We start from the raw sequence: 17,978 nt of genomic DNA, 5'->3' as shown, positions 1-17,978 counted from the left end.
GTGCAAGGGGACGGGGGCAGGAGGCAGGGATGGGAGGCTGTTTTCTGCACCTTTCCTCACTGTAAGAAACCCCCGCTCGCCCAAAGGAGCACGGCAGGGTTGGGTTGAGCCCTTCAGTGAGGGTTGATTAATCCCTGAGGGTTCATCACTCATTTCTTCTGCCTGTCCTCTTCTCCCTTCCTCTCACTTATTCCCAATGCTCGCCTGCCTCCTGCACCTCTCCCTTCTCTCCTCCATCTTTAGTTCTGAACAATCCACTTCTTTTGGAAACATCTGGACCTGACTGAAGGGGGATAGAGGTGGAGGGTAGTTCAGGACCCCCAGCTCCTGGGTCCTGTGTCCTCCTCCACTGTCCCCAACAGACCCCTGCAGCCCAGGGAGACCTCTCTGTGTCTCCCCTGAGCTACCTGGGGCTGCGGGAGGGACTCCCTGAGCATCCTGACCCGTGGCCCTGTTACACATGGCTCCACGCACACCTCAGACTGGGGATTATAATCACAGCTCCTTAGAAATAAATAATTTTGGGTGAATATCACAGACTAGAAAGGAAATTGGAGATGTCAGGGCTGAGATGTGGCAGAGACTGTGAGTTTAATGCACCACAGATCCCTGATAAACTGTGTCTTGTTTGGGGCCAGAGAATGGAGCAGGGAGGGAGGTGGGGGAGGCAGCAGAAGGGACTCACCGGCTGCAGGGGTGGGGCTGGAGCCCACCCCCAAGGAGCAAAAGCATCGCCGAGCACATCCCAGCTGCATGGATTTGCTGCTGCAGCAGCTTCTGCAGCCACAAAGTGGGTCGCACCCTGTTCACATCTTCAAATGAAGAAGCGCAGGCTGGGAAAGTCACCCTGAATTTGAGCTGCTGTTGATGGCCGGAGCTCAGAGTCTTGAAAGGAGGGAAGGAAGGAACAGCAGGGACATGGGCACACATTGGCACGGGGATGGGACCTTCTGTGTCCATCCACGGCAACCAGCTCAGGGAAAGCAGTGGTGGGTCTGAGCTGGCCCCAGGTCTGGGGAGGAAACAGAGGGGTTAACTCAGCTCAGGGAGCTTTCCTAAGAGCAGAGGGGTGAATAAATAGTGAATTTGTTGGCAGTGGCCCTGCTCTAACAGTTCAGGGACAGCGGCTGGGTCACAGCAGCACATGGACACCTCCCGGGGAAGGGGGATGTACAGCCTGTGTTCTCCTGCAGGAAACGCTAAGAAGGTGAAAAGCAGAGAAGGGAATTGGGAAACCGCTCCAGATGCCATGAGAAACGGGGTGCAACGGGAGCCTCAAACCAGTCCTGCTGAAATCATCTGACAAGGAGGCAGGAGGTGGGAGAGGCTGGGAGGGAGGAGGACTATGACGAGGGAGAGGAAGAAATGACAGCTCTGGAGTTTCAGGGTCAGGACAATTTAAGCCAGCTGTGAGGCTGCTCTGGGGTGATTAATGCGTCACAAGGTTTAGGGATGGAAAAAGTACTCAGGGCCTAAGCCACCCCCTGACGGCTCTTAATTCAAGGCAGTCACTTGTCCAGCCTCTCTCCAAGATGTCTCAAGAGCCAGGAACTTCTTCGGAGAGCTCCAGCGCCTTGCACAACACAGAGGTTTCCCCTGGCAGCTGGCCGGGCTGTGAACACTGAGCCAGCCGGCAGACCCTGCATGCTTTGGTCCTGCATCTGCCCAAGCGAGGATGGCCCCGCTCGCCTTGTCACACGAGCTGCTGTGACAAGATACTGAATCCCCTTCCCAGTCTGATCTGCACTGGTTTTCCAGTCCAAGGTGATGGGGAGCCCCACTGGGTGAGCCGCGTGCTGGCTGTGGGACCTGCAGCGGCTCCATGGGCAGAGCATCACCCACCCGCGCCCCGACCCAGAGCATCACCCACCCATGCCCCAACAGAGCTACCCCAACCCAGAGCATCACCCACCCATGCCCTAACAGAGCTTCCTCACCCCAGAGCATCACCCACCCGCACCCCGACCCAGAGCATCACCCACCCATGCCCCAAGAGAGCTTCCCCACCCCAGAGCATCACCCACCCGCAACTCAACCCAGAGCATCACTCACCCATGCCCCAAAAGAACTTCTCCAACCCAGAGCATCACTCGCCCATGCCCCAAAAGAACTTCTCCACCCCAGAGCATCACCCACCCGCGCCCCGACCCAGAGCATCACCCACCCATGCCCCAACAGAGCTTCCTCAACCCAGAGCATCACCCACCCATGCCCTAACAGAGCTTCCCCACCCCAGAGCATCACCCACCCGCACCCCGACCCAGAGCATCACCCACCCATGCCCCAACAGAGCTTCTCCACCCCAGAGTATCACCCACTCGTGCCCCAACCTCCACACAGTTGCAGACCCTTTCCAGCTGGGACTAAACTCCCCATGCTGAGCAATCACATGGTAGCCAGGGTAAAGCCATCAGACAAAGTCCAATATGCTCCTTTTTGGTGCTTTTTAGCCCAAAGGCCGTACCTATGAAGCAGCAACCCCTGACCAGTGCCTGGCCAGGTCTCTCCAAATCCCTGCAGCTGGCACAGTGCCTTGCATTTGCACAGCTGGTTCTCTAACCAAATATTTGACTATTACTTCTTTTTTTCTTTTTTTTTTTTAATATTAATTTTATGTGGCCTGGGGCAAGAATGAAAATAATCACAGCCCTTCCTGCTTTTTCCTCCCCACCGCCCCCTGGCTCCAGCCGCACTTGCGTTTTGGCTCCAAAAGCGCTCGCTGCAAGCAGGGTTATGCAAACAGGCTGCACATATTTCTCAGCGGCTGCAATCTGCCACGAGGGCCACACAGCAAAGTTTAAACCTAAGCCTCAAATCTTCTTTTTTTTTTCCTCCCCTCTTTCTTTATTTTTTAACCCTTCCTGGGGCTGGAGCCCCTTCAGCCCTCAATACTGGCTTTCTCTCCCCATCAATGGGGCATTATGGCAGGGGAATTATTGAAAGCAGAACTCCCAGGCTTTACAATGGGAGCTCTGTGCTAGGCAAATATTGCACAATCTGTTTGCACGCCGCCGGCTCGGTGCCCTTCCCCCTCGGCAGCCCCACTCCCAGCTCACGCCTCGGCCTCCGACCTGCTGAAACAGGACCTTCAAAATAAGAAATATGAAAGGTTTTTAGTAAGTCCCCTCTCTCCTTCTTCAGAGCAAGACATTTGACCTAACGGGGCATCGGGGAGCCGAGCCCGGCCTCAGAAAAACACAGTGCGTTGCTCTCGCCTCTTAGATGTTTAAGGGTTTCCGCTCTACCCAGCCAACGTGTGATGCATTTACTTTTTTATTGGTGTGATGAAAGGGCCTAGGCAAGTCTGGAAAAGAAGGGAGCAGTCCTAGGAACGGAGAGAGCTTGTTATTTTGTCTAGAAGGGGAGGAAAAAAGCTGAGAGGAGGGGGAGGCCAGGCGATCCACAGAAAAGGACAGAGGCTGGAGGCGTCGCTGGTCCTGAGCCTGGCAGAGGATGGAGCTGGAGGTGAACACCTCTCCGATGGCTTTGAGAGCCTCCGAGAGGTCCCAGCTGTCATGTGCTTGGCCTGGAGATGGATCATAGTCCTGTCGCAGTCTTCTCCCTGCCATGAGTGTTCTTTGGTCCCCCGCTGTCTTATCCTACAGGGATATCCCCCGCAACCACCTCCCCTCCCTGGTGTACAGTGGGCAGGCAGCACCTGGACCTGCCTCCTTCCACCCAGCCCCCAAAATCACATTTCTGCACTCCAGAACCTCATTTTGGCCACTTCAAGCCCAGAACCTCCCTGCTTCCAGCTGTACGGACCCTGTGGGGTAGAAGCTGATTTTCTAGCAGCAACTACTGCAGCAAGACCTCGACCAGATTACAGGGATGGGGCTTGGTTTGGGGGAACTCGGAGGTTTTGAATACACCATAATTCCCTCTCTGAAAGCTGGAGCCAGGGGAGGAGAAAACAGCAAATATGCATCAGTTCCTGCTTATGCAACTCTCATCATCGTTAAAGGAATGAGGAGCATTGCAGCAGCAGCCAGGACGCTGGATGCCAAAGCCACGGGGGGCGGCACGTTATGGGGACAGAGAGGCGAGCATCAGCCGTCCCTCTGACAAGGGCTCGGCAGCACCGGTGGATGCTGCTCTTGGAGCCAAATGGCCTTTTGTTCAACACCCCGCCTGGGTTTCGTGCCATTTGCGCACTTTAGAATAATACACCATCATCATCAAAACGCACTTAGAAGCCGTAGCACAATATTAGAGCCTTTTCTAATGTAAACCATCGCCTCGAACAACACATGTTGAGCTTGGCCAGGGTTTGTTCCTGATCAAAACACTGCTGCTGCCCTTCCTCCTCTCCTGGTCGCCCAGCACTAGCAAAATAAGAAATAAAAGCACTAAATATGAGTCAGTTTGTCTCTTAGGCTAAGGAATTTTTCTTTCATTTTTGGCTACTGATGATACATCTCAATGATTCTGCAAATCCTCTTGTGAAAACGACTTCTATGCCTTCCTCTTCACATTTGTTTTCCTCCTTCCCCTTCATTCAGGAGACTTCAGTCCACCAGCTCCCCTTCCTTGATATAATATTCCTCCCCTCGCCTTTCCCCACCCCCTGGGAAACTGCAGCTCGCCGCCTTCTCTCTCCAACGCCTGGCGTGCTCGCTTTGAAGAGCTGGAGGCGAGCCCGTGGATTTGGCACTGTTTCTTTCTTCCCATACCTTATGGCAAAGCTTTCCACATCGCCTGGGTGCTCTCCCTCTTCGTCCTGCTCCCCTTTCCAAGCCCAAAATTCATTCCCTCCCGGAAGCGAGGTGATTCCCTCTGCAGCTTCCCGGCAGAGCTGCGGGGATGGTGTGATGGCTGGAACGATCCCGGTTGATGTGAATCAGGGATGTGTTGGGATGTAGATCCTCATGGGATTTGGGGACCATGTCAGGGGAAGCAACTCGAGTCTAGCCTTGCAGGCAGGACAGGCTGGAGGTGAGGAACCTGCCTGCGAGCGGCAGCATTTGATGGAGAGAGCACACTCGTCTGGTGGGTTTGTGCCTGGTCCCATCAGGCTCTCATGGCTCAGGCTCCTGGGTTGGACACTGCTCTGTCCACACACACCTTCCACAAGGACTGATCTTTGCTAAAAAAATACAGAGAGAAAAAGATTCAGCGGCTCCCTGGCCTCCAAGGGCTCTCTTTGAAGCGGAGGAGAAGGTCCCAAGGCAGTGGAAGGAAGGATTTAAGTATTTAGCATAGCTGGTTTCTGGCAGTGCTGCCATATGACCCTGACATTGGCTTCCCCAACCTATTGATTTTGGACTCTCCCACCTCCATTCCTGACATGATTTATCATGGGATACACAGAAACTCTTCAATCTTCAAAGTACGCAAGATGCTGGCATCACCTCCAACCTCACCCAGGCTGGGGAAGAAAGAGCAATTCTTCCCAACACTCGTCTAGCACATGTCCCTCCATCCCGTAGCCTCACCAAGCTGCACCCCAGCACCTTCGGTAGAGCCCCCAGACAGGCAAGGGCTGTTCCTCCCAGCACCGACAAGGTTGCTCTCCTCTGGAGATGGCCATGGCAGGGGGCACCCAGGGACGCGGCATGCTCCTGGGTCCAGGGGAGCAGCTCCAGACCCTCCACCTCCTTCAAACACCCTGCTGGGGTCCTGGCCCCCCATCCTGAACCACAGCAGAGTGAGGGACAAGCCACCCCCTCCCCAAGGCTGGGCAGCCTCCCGGCTCCTGCCTGCCCTTGGCTGCCATCTCCCCTTTCAGGTGCAACCTCTTCAAAGGCAGCCGGTGGGTTTGGGCTGGCAGGCGATGCGACAGCCAGCGGGCAGGACGTCTGCCCAGAGCTCTGCCCGCCACCTCAAGCCAAGGCATGGAGGAGGAGGAGGATGAAGCCCGGCACTCCCCAGCTTGGCTCGGGCGCCTGCCCCAGACAAGGAGCCCTTTCTCGCCGGGGGAGCTGACAGCAGGGCAGGGCAAGGAAAACGCACCAGCCGGGCTCACACCTGTAAACCATTTACCCGGGATGCGTTCCCTTCGCACCCTGGGGCGCTGGCATGGAGGGGCCGCTTCTCCCCAGCACCAAGGGTTGTTTACCGTCCTGGCAGGAGAAGAAGGCAGAAAGCTCAGGAGGGTCATTTCAAAGGGTTTTGCATCAAGGCTGGCTGCAGCGTGCCGCCGGAGCGGGCAGAGGGCAGGGAGCACGGCCAGACCCCGCGGCTCCCCCCTGCACGCCCCGTCTGCCCCAGGCAGGGCTGCAGCGGTACCCGCTCCCCCTCTCAAAGGATCTCTGTTCTGCCAAGTGCTGGCTGGGGAGCCGTTCAGAACAGGCAAAGAGCCCAATTAGACATCACATTACTTAATACAAAAGGTATCAATAATCCAGTAGGAGAGATGAGAGAGCTCTTTCTCGCCCAGAATGCCAAGAGCACAAATTGCCTTCTTGTAAGAGAAAGGTTTAATTTCCATAGAACATGACAGATTAAAGCACGAGTGGGAGGGTCCACTCTATTATTCATCAGTCTTCACTGCTAACAGGAGAGGGTGTGCTGCCTCTTTTGAAGTTTCTTCGAAGGCCCAGGGTGCCCACAGCCATTTCGTCGGGATGGAAATCGAGACACAAAGGGATGTAGCTTCAAATCCTCAGTGCTCATGTTCCCTCCTGCCCTGGGTTTGTAACACAACAGCCTTGTTGCTGCTGTTGCTTCCCAAGATGAGTCAAACTAGAAGGTCCTTGTTTAAACCCAGAGATGTGTCTGATTTCAGGACCTAAACCAGAAGAGATGTTTGGGGTGATCCTGCTGCTGCATCAGTTGTGCCCCAAGCCTGCCACAGCTCCCTTTCCCAGCTGTGCAAAGAGCTCCATCAGCAGAGGAATCTAGGATTAAGCTTTGGAGATGGGATTCTTCCCTCCCAAATGGGAAACAAGGCAAAATAATAAGAACAAAAAATAGTTTCCATCAGCTGAATTTACTGAGGAGCACAGTGGAGTATTTCACTTGAATGGAAAACTCCGGGAATGATTCTCTGGGGGCAGCACATTGCATTTGCAGCTAAACTCTGCAGGGTGAGATTGATATGCGGAAATAACTTCATTTCAAAGCAGAGGGGCCTGGAGTAGCCTCCTCCCGGAGCCATGGGTCACGGCAAGCTGTATTTGCTCCACCCGACCAAGTGAAGAAACACAATTACACAGACAGCACTAAACCCAGTGTGGGGGAATCCTGCAAGGAAACGTGGGCACCTGTCAACTAGGAAAAATATGAGGAAGGGGCTGGAAGAAAAGTCCTGGGCTGGTGCTGGGAGCTGAGGCTGAGCCATGGTGTATCCACCGGGATTCCTGTCGCACATGAGGACGGCAGATGAATGTGCTCCGCAGATGCTGGATCTGGAGTGCTGTCCTCGTATTTCAAGCCCACCCATTACCATCGAGGGTTTTCTGCTCTCAGTCGCAAGCATAACTTACAGGGTGGTTGTTGGGAGGCTTAAAGTACCTATATCAATACTGCAGAGGGTGATTCATGATTATCTGCAGTAATCCAGAAGCTATACAAAATTGCTAATAATAGGTCTTCAAAACCGACATTTTAGTCAAGATAAAAAGTGACTGGAACAAAATCCAATCATGCTTTGCTAAAACTATAAATGGAAAGGTATAACCCATATTCAGCTCCCCTAAACATCAGGCTAAATGAAAGCAGGGCTGTAGATCAGCCCCAGGATCCAAGTCAAAGCGGGGCTGGGATCCCGCCCCAGGAAAAGTTGATTCTCAAATAGGCTGAAAGCAGCTCCTGAATCACTATGTGCCACAACATGAGCTTAAATCTGAGATGACAGGGGAGATTTACTAATTGGGGAGCATGAATCTACCCTGGCAGCACATGATGGGCTGCAGACCAGCAATCGCAGAGCTGCCAGAGCGGAGCCTTCAGCTGCGGGGATGCGGATGCAGGGCTCGTGGTCCTGCTGAACACCACTTATTTAAGGCTGCCACGCGATTCGATGCACAGTTGCTAGGTGACCGGAGCCCAGGGCTGCAAGGATAATGTGCAAACAGCAGCGCAAGTCAGCCCTGGTCCAGCTCCTCAGCATCACCTCTCTGGGATGCATCAGGTTGTGGCTGCACATCCAGGGAGCAGCACAAGGAATGGGGCAAATACAGAGCTTGTCAGAGCTTGACCATGGGGACACCGGGCAGGGCTGGAGTGGGATCTCTGCGGGCAGGGAGGCCACAGAGCCTTCCCCAGCCCCAGATCCCAAAACTTCTTCTCCTTTGCAGTTCCCACACTCCTCCTGCCTCCAAATGCCTGCTTACCCTGTTGGGAAATCTCTTCTCACCCCGCCTGACTTGCACTGTTTCATCTGCCTACGGATCGGATAAGCTGATAAAATGTGCTGAACACACCAAACGGAGCCTGTTCCCTTCATCCGCTCCTGCCGCCAGCTCATCCAAACCAGCGTCGCCGCGGCCAAGGCCTCGAAAATCTCTTTTGCCATTAACACTGCAACAGAGCGCGGTGTTTGCACGGCCAAAGTCAACAGAAAATTTGCAGGGATTTTTGTGGTATTGAGGGTAACTTAATGACTGAAGTCCCAGGCAGATTTACTGTCACAATTTTCACCGAGGACTGTAAAATTCAGTGTGTTGCAAGCCGGTCGTTAACATTGGCTTTGGGCTTTCACGGTTCTGGCTTGGGAAGCAGCAGCAGCAAACACTTCTGCCTGTTGATGTGGAACTGTAGGTAAGTGTAGGATCAGCTGTTCCCCACCAAACTCCACAGCCCCCTGTTTTTTTAGCATAAATAGCCCCTTTTCCATCTTCACCGCCCTTCCTGAGGGAGGAGATGTTTTCTCCCTCCTTCCTTGGGGAGATCTTCACAGAGAGTCCCCGCAGGGTGAGGAAAGGTGGGGTTTAACCCCAACAGCAGCTCCTGGGAGCTGGAGAGAGAAGGAATATTTCTTACTTTTTTTCCTACCAAATCATAAGGCATTTCATAGTGACCACTTAAATGAAACCAGACTGTTCAGTCCAAGCAATTACTCATAAGCAGCATCTAATTACTTTTAGTATTTAAAGAGAAAACAGAAGAATCTCCTTGGAGTATAAACTCAGTGAGAACACTGCAGCTGCAGGAAGAGAGCCCGTGTTACCCAGACACGCAGCCTCCTTCCCATCACGCTGCACAGCTGCACCCCAGCAGCCCATGTCCCTGGTACCCAGGTGCCCCCGGTACCCAGGTGCCCCCCAAAGCACCCAAGGGTGCAATCACCCCTTTCTCCCCTCATCCAGCATAAGAAACTGATGGGAGAGAGGGCATTTGCAAATATATATCCCAATATATCATATCCATACATGTGCTGGTGCACACACATGGTCCTGCAGCAGAACAAGGGGGAAAACGAAGCTGCGCTCCGTGGGAAACCAGCGCCGGGTCTCCAGCCAGGCAGCCTGTCCTTCCCAGAGAGACTGGGCCAGCTCACACTCCCATCACCAGATAAGATCAGGGGCTGGCAGAGCAAACCATCCTGTCTGGTGTGCTGCAGGCTCTTCCCATCCCAGCGAGGGATGAAGTTAGGACGGAGCTGGCTGGAGCTCATGGCCGGAGATGCCGTCAAGCCCACACCCGCCACCCCGGCCTCCTGGGAGAGGAGAAGGATGAGATGCCGGCTTGGAAAGCTCCCAGAGCACTTTAATCTTCTCTCGTGGACAGTGGCGGCTGTTCAGAAACATGGGCTGTCCCTCTAGAAGCAGAATTGCAAGGATAATCCTGCGAGAAGCCCCGTGCTCCCTGTCTGCACAGTGCTGCGGGGGGATGCTGCATCCCAGCAGGCAGGCAGGAGAGGGCAGAGGCAGCAGGGACTGCTGCTTTTCCATGGGGAATGCCACAGGGGTTGGAATCTGCAATAGATTCCCCATGGGGCCAAAAGACAAACAGCAGCCCAAGTGCATGGGCATGGAGGAGCCTGCAGCCTGTGTGATGTGACATGCCCAGGGCCACCACCTGCTGGACCTGTGGGGACATCCCAGGCAGCCAGAGCATGGCTGGAGCAGGAGAGGGAGCATTCTCCCTACATCCCAGGTGGCATGGATGGTCCTGAAACATCCTTGGCAGTGGCACAAGCTGCCTCCATTCCAGTCTTTTCTGAGTTTGGAGGACCCCTCCACCAACCTGTGTCCCCAAGCCTTTGTCCCTTATCTTTGGAGCACCAGGAGCTCTCCAGTGAGCACAAAGGACAGTTACAAAGCAGCTCTCAGTTTTTCCAAAATGACTGTAGAACATGGGTTTCACATTAGACCACCAATGGTGAGCAAGTGTGAGGCTTCTTTCCCTGCCTGATACAGCGATTTTGGGGAGTTCTCTTTTCTTTTGGCAACAGGAACAGTTTGCTGATGCCAGCACCGATACTAACTAAAGCCAGGCAAAAAGTAAAAAAAGTCCCCAGCTCCTCAGTACCAAGATGACATTTCCAGTTAACCCTCTCTCCCATCTAGGACTTCAGCAAGGACTTTTCAAGAGTCTCTGGTTGCCCAGCTCAGCTTAGTCTCCAAGGGGCAATTGCTGTCCTTTGCTAGCTGAGGACACCTCTGAGTTTGTCCAGTGCCACCACAGCACAGGATGGGACTTTGTCACCCTCTTGTGGCTTACAAGGGCTGGCAGGTTTGCTGTGGCTCTGAGGTGGCCACAATCCAGGCCCCCTGCTCCAGGGAAGGCAGGTGAACGCCTTCAGCCCGTTCCTTGCCCCAGCATCCATGCTTTGCCCTTTTGCTCCCAGGAGTTTCGGGGAGGCTGTTCCCCCAGAAGATTGGCTCTCCTGGCTTTCCCGCCCCATGAGTCACACATCTCAATAGCGATTTCTTGCCCATCTGATTCAATATCAGACAAGGAAGATCTTCACCTTGACTGGGATACTCCTGCTCACCGCATGCTCCCAGTAAGCCATGGAAAGCATCTACGACTCCTTCAGAAGGGGTTGTTTTAAGGCACTCGTTCCTTCTCAGTTTAGATGGCTGGAAATCTCCTACCCAACCCACCCAAATCTCAGCTGGGAAAACAGGCCACACCATCCTCTAAGACAGAGGGAGATTCATTCAGCTTTATCTGAAAGCCATTTCAAGTATGTCCAGATTCCTAATGAAACTTGGATAAAACCCCAGAGATTAATAACAGTGAAGGGCTTTTTCGGATACCGTGGTTTTTTTCTGTTTCCAAGAGAAACATATATATGTGCTTTGGTAGAATCTCTGCGTACGTTTTTTGGCAGAAAAGCCAAAATAAATCCCTTCACTGCAATAACCCTCGAGCAAGATAAGACAAGAATCTGTTTGCAGTTCCCATGTATTGTTGTCATACGCAGATAAATGGGCACCTCTGGCCATGCTGTCCCCTCCCAAGGCAGGGAGGATAGAGACTAACATCGCTGCAGGAGCCCATCTCTGCTGCTCACATCGGTGCAGGTCCAAGCCTGCTCCTCTCCCACGTTACTTCTACACAAGCACATGTGTACGTGATGTTCCTGCGTTAAACTTGAGCTTTTCTGGTACATTGAAGTCACATAAACCTTGAGAATATGGCTGGAGCCAGCATGGGGCTGCGTCCTCCCGGGAGCAGAGGCAGAGCACTCCATGGCCCACCTGGGAAGCCCAGGAGGCGACAGGTTTGGGTACCAGGAGCACAAGCTTTCTATCCTACCCGTTCCCTTGTGGGAGCAGGCAGAGTGGTCAGGGAATGGCTCAGGAGTGGTTCAAGGGGTGTCCGCTTGGAGAAGGACCCAGGGAGTTCGGTCCGGAGACACCAGGCTGGCTCCACACTCATGCTTTGGGAGGATGAGGATGCTGGAAGCAACTCCATCACCTCAGCCTTGTCTGCACAAGCTACGAGCATCAGGAAGAGCTGACACCTCCGCGGCACATGGCAAGGCTTGTGCTGGATGTGCTCGCACAAGGGCCTGTTGAAATAGGACAAGGGGTGACAGGTCTAAACTAGAGAAGGAGAGATTCAGGCTAGACATGGGGAAGAAATTTTTGATGTTGAGGGTGGTAAAACACTGGCCCAGGTTGCCCAGAGAGGTGGTGGATGAACCATCCCTGGAGACATCCCAGGCCAGGCTGGACAGGTCTCTGAGCAACTTGATCTGGGTGAAGATGTTCCTGCTCGTGGCAGGGGTGGCACTGGATGGGCTGTGAAGGTCCCTCCCAACCCAAACTATTCTCTGATTCTAAATTTCCCCTGCCTGCAGACTGAGCCCTACCAAACGAGGGTAGACCCTTGAGAGGTCTCATGTCCCTTGTGGGGTCTGTCCTCAACCCACAGCCACTTGGACAAGGGGTGCAGGTCATGGGGAAGCCATGCCCTTCACAACCCTCCTCCCAAGGCAAAGCACCTAATGAACAGACCCCCAGTGACTGCCCGGAGCACTAATGCATCTGGCATCTGGCCACTCCCCTCCCCAAACCACTGCGGCTTTTTCCATCTTCACGAGCAGGGAAAGCAATCACCGCCATGGATGTGCTAAATGAAGCAAACACACATCAAGAGCCCAATAATGGTTCTCTCCTTCTGCCCAGCAGTCACAGCCAGGCATGAGGGGACCAGGAAGGGACACTAATGTACAAAGCAGAAACCCTCAGAACAGGAGGGATGAATTCTCACTTTTCTTTTTCCCTTTTTTCCCCTGTTTTCAGATTGCTGCATCTCCACTGCCGGCACACGGCTATGCCCACGCCCGTGTGCTGGCACGGGAGGGCAGTGGGACACGCTGCCACACAGCGACGGTCCTGGCAGGGTCCCCTCGTCCAGGTGACCCCTTCTGCCAACCTTCCCACCCCAGTAAGCTTTCCTCTCTTTCCCAGCCTCCCAGACACAGCACACAGGAGGATTTTGAAGCAAATTGGCTGGCTGTGGGTGGCAATTACAGTCTGGGACTGTGGGGCAGAGACCTTCAGGCTGGGGGGCAAATGCTCCTGGGTTACATGGGAGCACAAGTAAGATCCAGCTCTTCCATGGCAAAGTTGTAGGACACAGCCACACTAGCACAGCAGCTCACTGCTGAAAAATAAGAGGTTGTTCCTTCTTCCTCAGGCTCATACTGGGGCACTTAACCAGGAGCAAGTGTTTTGCTCTGGTCCGAATTTTGCTGAGAAAAAGCTCCTTACCCTCCTTTTCCTGCTGCACGGCTTTGGACTTAACTTAAAGTAGCAAATGACACCCGACGGGGGAAAAATAATACCCCGGATCTCTGGCTTCACGAAGGCAAACACAGCCCCTTCCCCTCTCCTCCCAGGTAGAGCTGCTGAGATCTGGATAAACACAGCAGAGCTGTTGTGGCTGTTGGTGTTGGCCGAGCTGTGGCGCGAGGCTGCCAGGCCTTTTAACGGGGATATGCTTCCAAACGAGAGCAAAAGCCTGGGGGAAAGCAGGGCTGGGATGGGGTTGATTAATAATAACAGCCCTTCTGCTCACTGCATCAACATGTATTAGATCTCCTACCAAAAAAGAAATAAATAGCTTAATGCTACAAACTCTCCAGCACCAGTCCTGAATAACTGCCACACCAGTAGACACACAGTTAGACATAACCAGAGATACATTTCCAATCTAGACTGTTAAAATTAAGCATATTGCAACCAAATTTTAATGTCACGTCTTCTGCTCATTGCAGTTCTCAAATCTGTTCTTTCAGCTACAGAAATCAAAAGAACTGTTTTATATGCTGTAGGCTTAGAGGTGACTTTTCTCCCACAATTAATTAGTTTGAAACTAACAGGGCTGGGTTGCTACGAGTTTCAGTGATGGAGCTGTTGGGTTATGTGTATATATATATATATGTTATTTTTTATTCCACTTCTGAGCTGCTGCTTCTCATCTGGCAGCAGGCTGCCAGCAACTGAGTCAATATTATTTGATGCTTGCCTGGTAGCTCACATGAAGGGATCTGATCACCCCAAGCAAAGCCCCAGCAGCAAGTGGCCACATCACAGAACCCCCCCCGCAGCCCTGGCTCCGGGGATCTATCCCACCAGGGGTTGGGGGCCGAGGAAGAGGCAGCTGCGGGGCCACAGCCTGGCTGCCCAGAAGGGCCGAGGGCTAAGCTGGAGGTAGCAGGGAGGCCTATGCTGCACTGGGTTGGATTCTCTGGATTCTGTTCTTGCACTTTGTGTGGAAATCCTATAAAAGTAACCTGGGAATTGAGTGCAATTTATAACCCCCACATTCCCAAAGGCAGTGTGGACCAGATGTTTCAAAGCCAGTTGCTGGTTTCACCACTGATAAAGCACTGTGGGCTTGGTTTTACCTCCACAAATGCGGCTGTTAATTAATGCAACTTGAACACCCAGGTCCTGGAGGGCACCTGCCACCCAGCTGGCTGGTGTGGATGCCTAAACGACCCGAAAGATATTTGCAAAATTGCAGGCAGAAAGCTGCCCAAGCGAGGCCGAGCCGCAGCGCACAGTTTTGTACACAAAACAATGTCATGATTCATCCGAGATTGCCATAACCCATCGCGTTTCATCAGGATGCTGTGGCATTTAAAATGGCATTTCCTCCCATCTGCTGTGCATTAGCAGACAAAGAAAAAGAAGGAGGGGGGGAGAGAAGAGCAAAAACAAAGAGGGGAGAAAAAAAAGGGATTCTTGACTCAGACTGTTCCCAAAGCAGCTCCTTGTCCTTGCAAAGCCCGAGCCCACCTGTCCAGGCAGAGGGCAGTGAAAAAGGCTATGGACAATTTTGCCTCCAGCACTGTCTGGGGCCTGCATGCAACCCAGGACATCCCCAGGCATGTGGTGAGAGATGCTGATATTGATGGTGAGAGATGTAGATATCAGCAGTGACTCAAAACCCCACAGAGCAGCACCTGGCAAAACACCCAGAGCTAAGGGCTGCCAAACCAGAGACAAATCTCCCCAAACTAACCACTGTTGTGGCTTTGTTCTTCCTTGGTCATTTCCTCTTCTTCTGTAATCCTCCTCGGATTTTCCATTGCCATGTCCCTTCCCTGCCTCACCTTCCCTTGGAAATGAGAACCCCATCCTGCACCCCTACTTCTCCCTTCACAGCTCCTCCTCTCCTCTCTCTGCCTGTGCTCTCACCTCCTCTCCTCCTTGTCCCTTAACACTTTGCCATACTCCTCCCTTCATCTCCATCTCTTGCACTCCCCCTGCCCAGACCCATCCCCAGTTCCTTCACTCAGCCCAGCTGGCACCTCCAGGGTGCTTTCCAGGAGGGAAAGAGCTCAAAGCCCTTTTGGTGGGGTACTCAGAGCAGGGAAATTCAGCTCACCTTCTGAACTGAGCCATGAAGATTATCCCCAAACGTGGCTTGCACTGTCAGCCAATGATCTGACTCATGAGACACATCAGAGTTACCTGCTGGGGGTAACAAGGATCCTGTCCCAGGCCACCCACCCACCCTTGGTTGGGGGGTCCTGCCCTGGAGCCGAAGCAGGAGGAGTGACATGTCTGCAACTCAATGCTCTGCCTGGTATCAGCAGCCATGAACCGGGTCAGGCAAGGAGCTGTGCCAGCTGAGATGCTGCCAGAGCGCCTTTTCGGTCATCCCTGCTCCAACTCCATGGTGTAAACACTAGCAGCAGAAACTTCCTCAGGCAAACAGCCCAGGATCCCCCAGTTTCTATACCCCATGGGTGCTATGTACCACCCTGGCACTCTCGTGGGTCACAGGGTCCCTTTGCTCTGCAACCCCACAATGGCCCTAAGCAACCCCACGTGCACCAAACACAAAGGTCAGACGATGATGGGAGATGTGTCCCCCGCTACTGCAACGCACTGTACGCCAGAAACTTAGGGGTGGACCAAGACATTAAATTGAAGCTCATAGAGCAGCAAAGTGTCCCTGCAAGCCCGAGGGTCCAGCAGACGTGCCCAGAGGCTGTCAGCTCTGTCCTGAGGAAGGCCAGCGCTCCTCAGCCTGCAAACACGCTCCCTGAAGCCGGGCTTGGCCCTGACACAAGCAGTCATTCAGAACGGAATAGGTGTGGACAAGTTTGACCCCAAGCAATAACCAAAGAGCATGTGAAAGTGGCAGCGAGCAAAGCTCTCAGCTTGTGCGGCTGCGGGCAGGGAGGAGGCTGTGTGGTTATTAGCAGACTGAGCTGAGCTGGCTACTCAATTACAGCTGTTTTATCCCCTGTCTGGATTTGAAACAGCTTCCTCCGATCTCATCGTGACTCAGTGTCTTGGCACGGAGGACGCATACTCCAGAGGTCAGCTTTTGAAATCCACTAGGGACATTTCACCTTCCTAAAATAAAGAGTGGGCAAAATATTTTCAAGCTCCCTCCAAAAAATGCACACACATAAAAAATCGCTCCTTAATAAGTGTATGTTGTTGGGTCTCAGCTGGCTTTGGGCTGGGGTAGATTTTCCTATTTATAATCATACAGCTGTTTGCTGACTGAATACCTCTATTTATTATTTGGCATGTTTACTAACTGCCTCAAATACCTTCTATACCTGTAAATGTGGTGCAGCATACATATTATTTTTTAGATTTCTGCATTTAAGTGGGTTGTGTCACACCCAGGCCCCGCACTGCAGTTTGCTGAGGGTATTTGTGGTTTGAGGGCACGAAGCTTTGGACTCAAGTGACCCTGAACTGCAGCAGACCTGCAAAGAGACGCTTGGGGTAAAAAATGAAGTCAATTTTTCAAGCCTTTGCCCATGGGCACTCAGAGCTTTAATATATATTTGCCATTCTTGAGAACAGTCTCTCCTGAATGTGTTTTCTCCTGTCTGCTCACCCAGCTTCTTCTTTTCTGTGTTTTACTGAAATCGGTCAAAGCCAAACCCTTTGTGCTTTCCAGTGCATGAGTACTGAGCCATGGGAAGGAAGAGGAGGTCTTAAAATGCAGCAGCGCAGGGGCTTGTTGGGTTCAGGGCACCAGGGGAAACTAATGCACCTCGTACCATGAGCCAATGGCTCTGCCTATACCATCCCATCCCTGAAAGGACCTCTCGCCCTCCTTCGCCTCTCTGCTGGCATCTTGACAACTTGCTGATCTGGTCACTTGCATCCTCCCCCTGCCACCCTGCCAGTGCTAAACATCCCATCCACCCTCCCCTTGGACCAATCTAATGGTTCTATTGCCATTCCCTGCACCACACAGGGTCCATTTAATAGCACTTAATTTAATTTGCCTGGAGAAGCTTCATTGTCCGGGAGGGACCCTCTGCTTCTTTCTGCCCCAAGCCTGGGCAGCACCTCCTGTAATCACCAGCTGGGAGTGTGCAGAGATACAAGCAGAGGACAGTTGGTTTTAATGTTAAGATTTAGGGTTTTTTTATAAACAAAGCAAACTGAGCAGCTGGTGGAGGTATAAAACCATTCCAGACCATGTCGAAGTAGAGTCAAATCTGCCCATCAATATACCCGCAGCAGGCAGTGCGCTTTGTGGGGCTGAATCTCCTCCCAACCTCATTTTCGGAGGCTGTGAAATCAGCTTCCCTGAGCATCAACGACCGTTTGTGCAGGGGGAGGTCAGCCCCAGAAAGAACTAGCCAGGTCTGCCTTTCATTTACAGGAGCTGTAAAACCGCCACCTGGCCAGTGGCTTTACAGCTTTGGACGATGCTGGTGTCAAAGACGTTCGGTGCAGGAGCCAGCTGGAGCTGAGCCAGTTTTATATTTAATCTTGCCTATAAATACAAATAACGGGGTCTGTATTTGGAGTGAGTGACAGGCGCACCACGGACATTATTAAACCTTCCAAAAATAAACCTCTGCCAAAGTGAAGGGAGCCAGATTTTTCCTGGAAAGAATCAGAGCAGGACGGGGGGGTTGGTAACGGGGCAGCCCCTCTGCGAAGGGCCCCTCTCCAACAGCTGCTCTGTGTCAGGAGCTCCTTCTTCCCTCTCACTGTTTGCTTATTTTAGCCCCCAAAATGCCTGAGCAGCTCAATGTCACAGAATCATGGAATGAGAGAACAGTTTGTGTTGGGAGGGACCTTCCAAGCTCATCCAGTGCCCCCCCTGCCATGGGCAGGGACATCTTCACCAGCTCA

This window comes from Nesoenas mayeri (genome assembly GCF_963082525.1).
Source record: "Nesoenas mayeri genome assembly, chromosome: 14".
Lineage (NCBI taxonomy): Eukaryota > Metazoa > Chordata > Aves > Columbiformes > Columbidae > Nesoenas > Nesoenas mayeri.
This window is presented reverse-complemented; position numbering follows the sequence as displayed.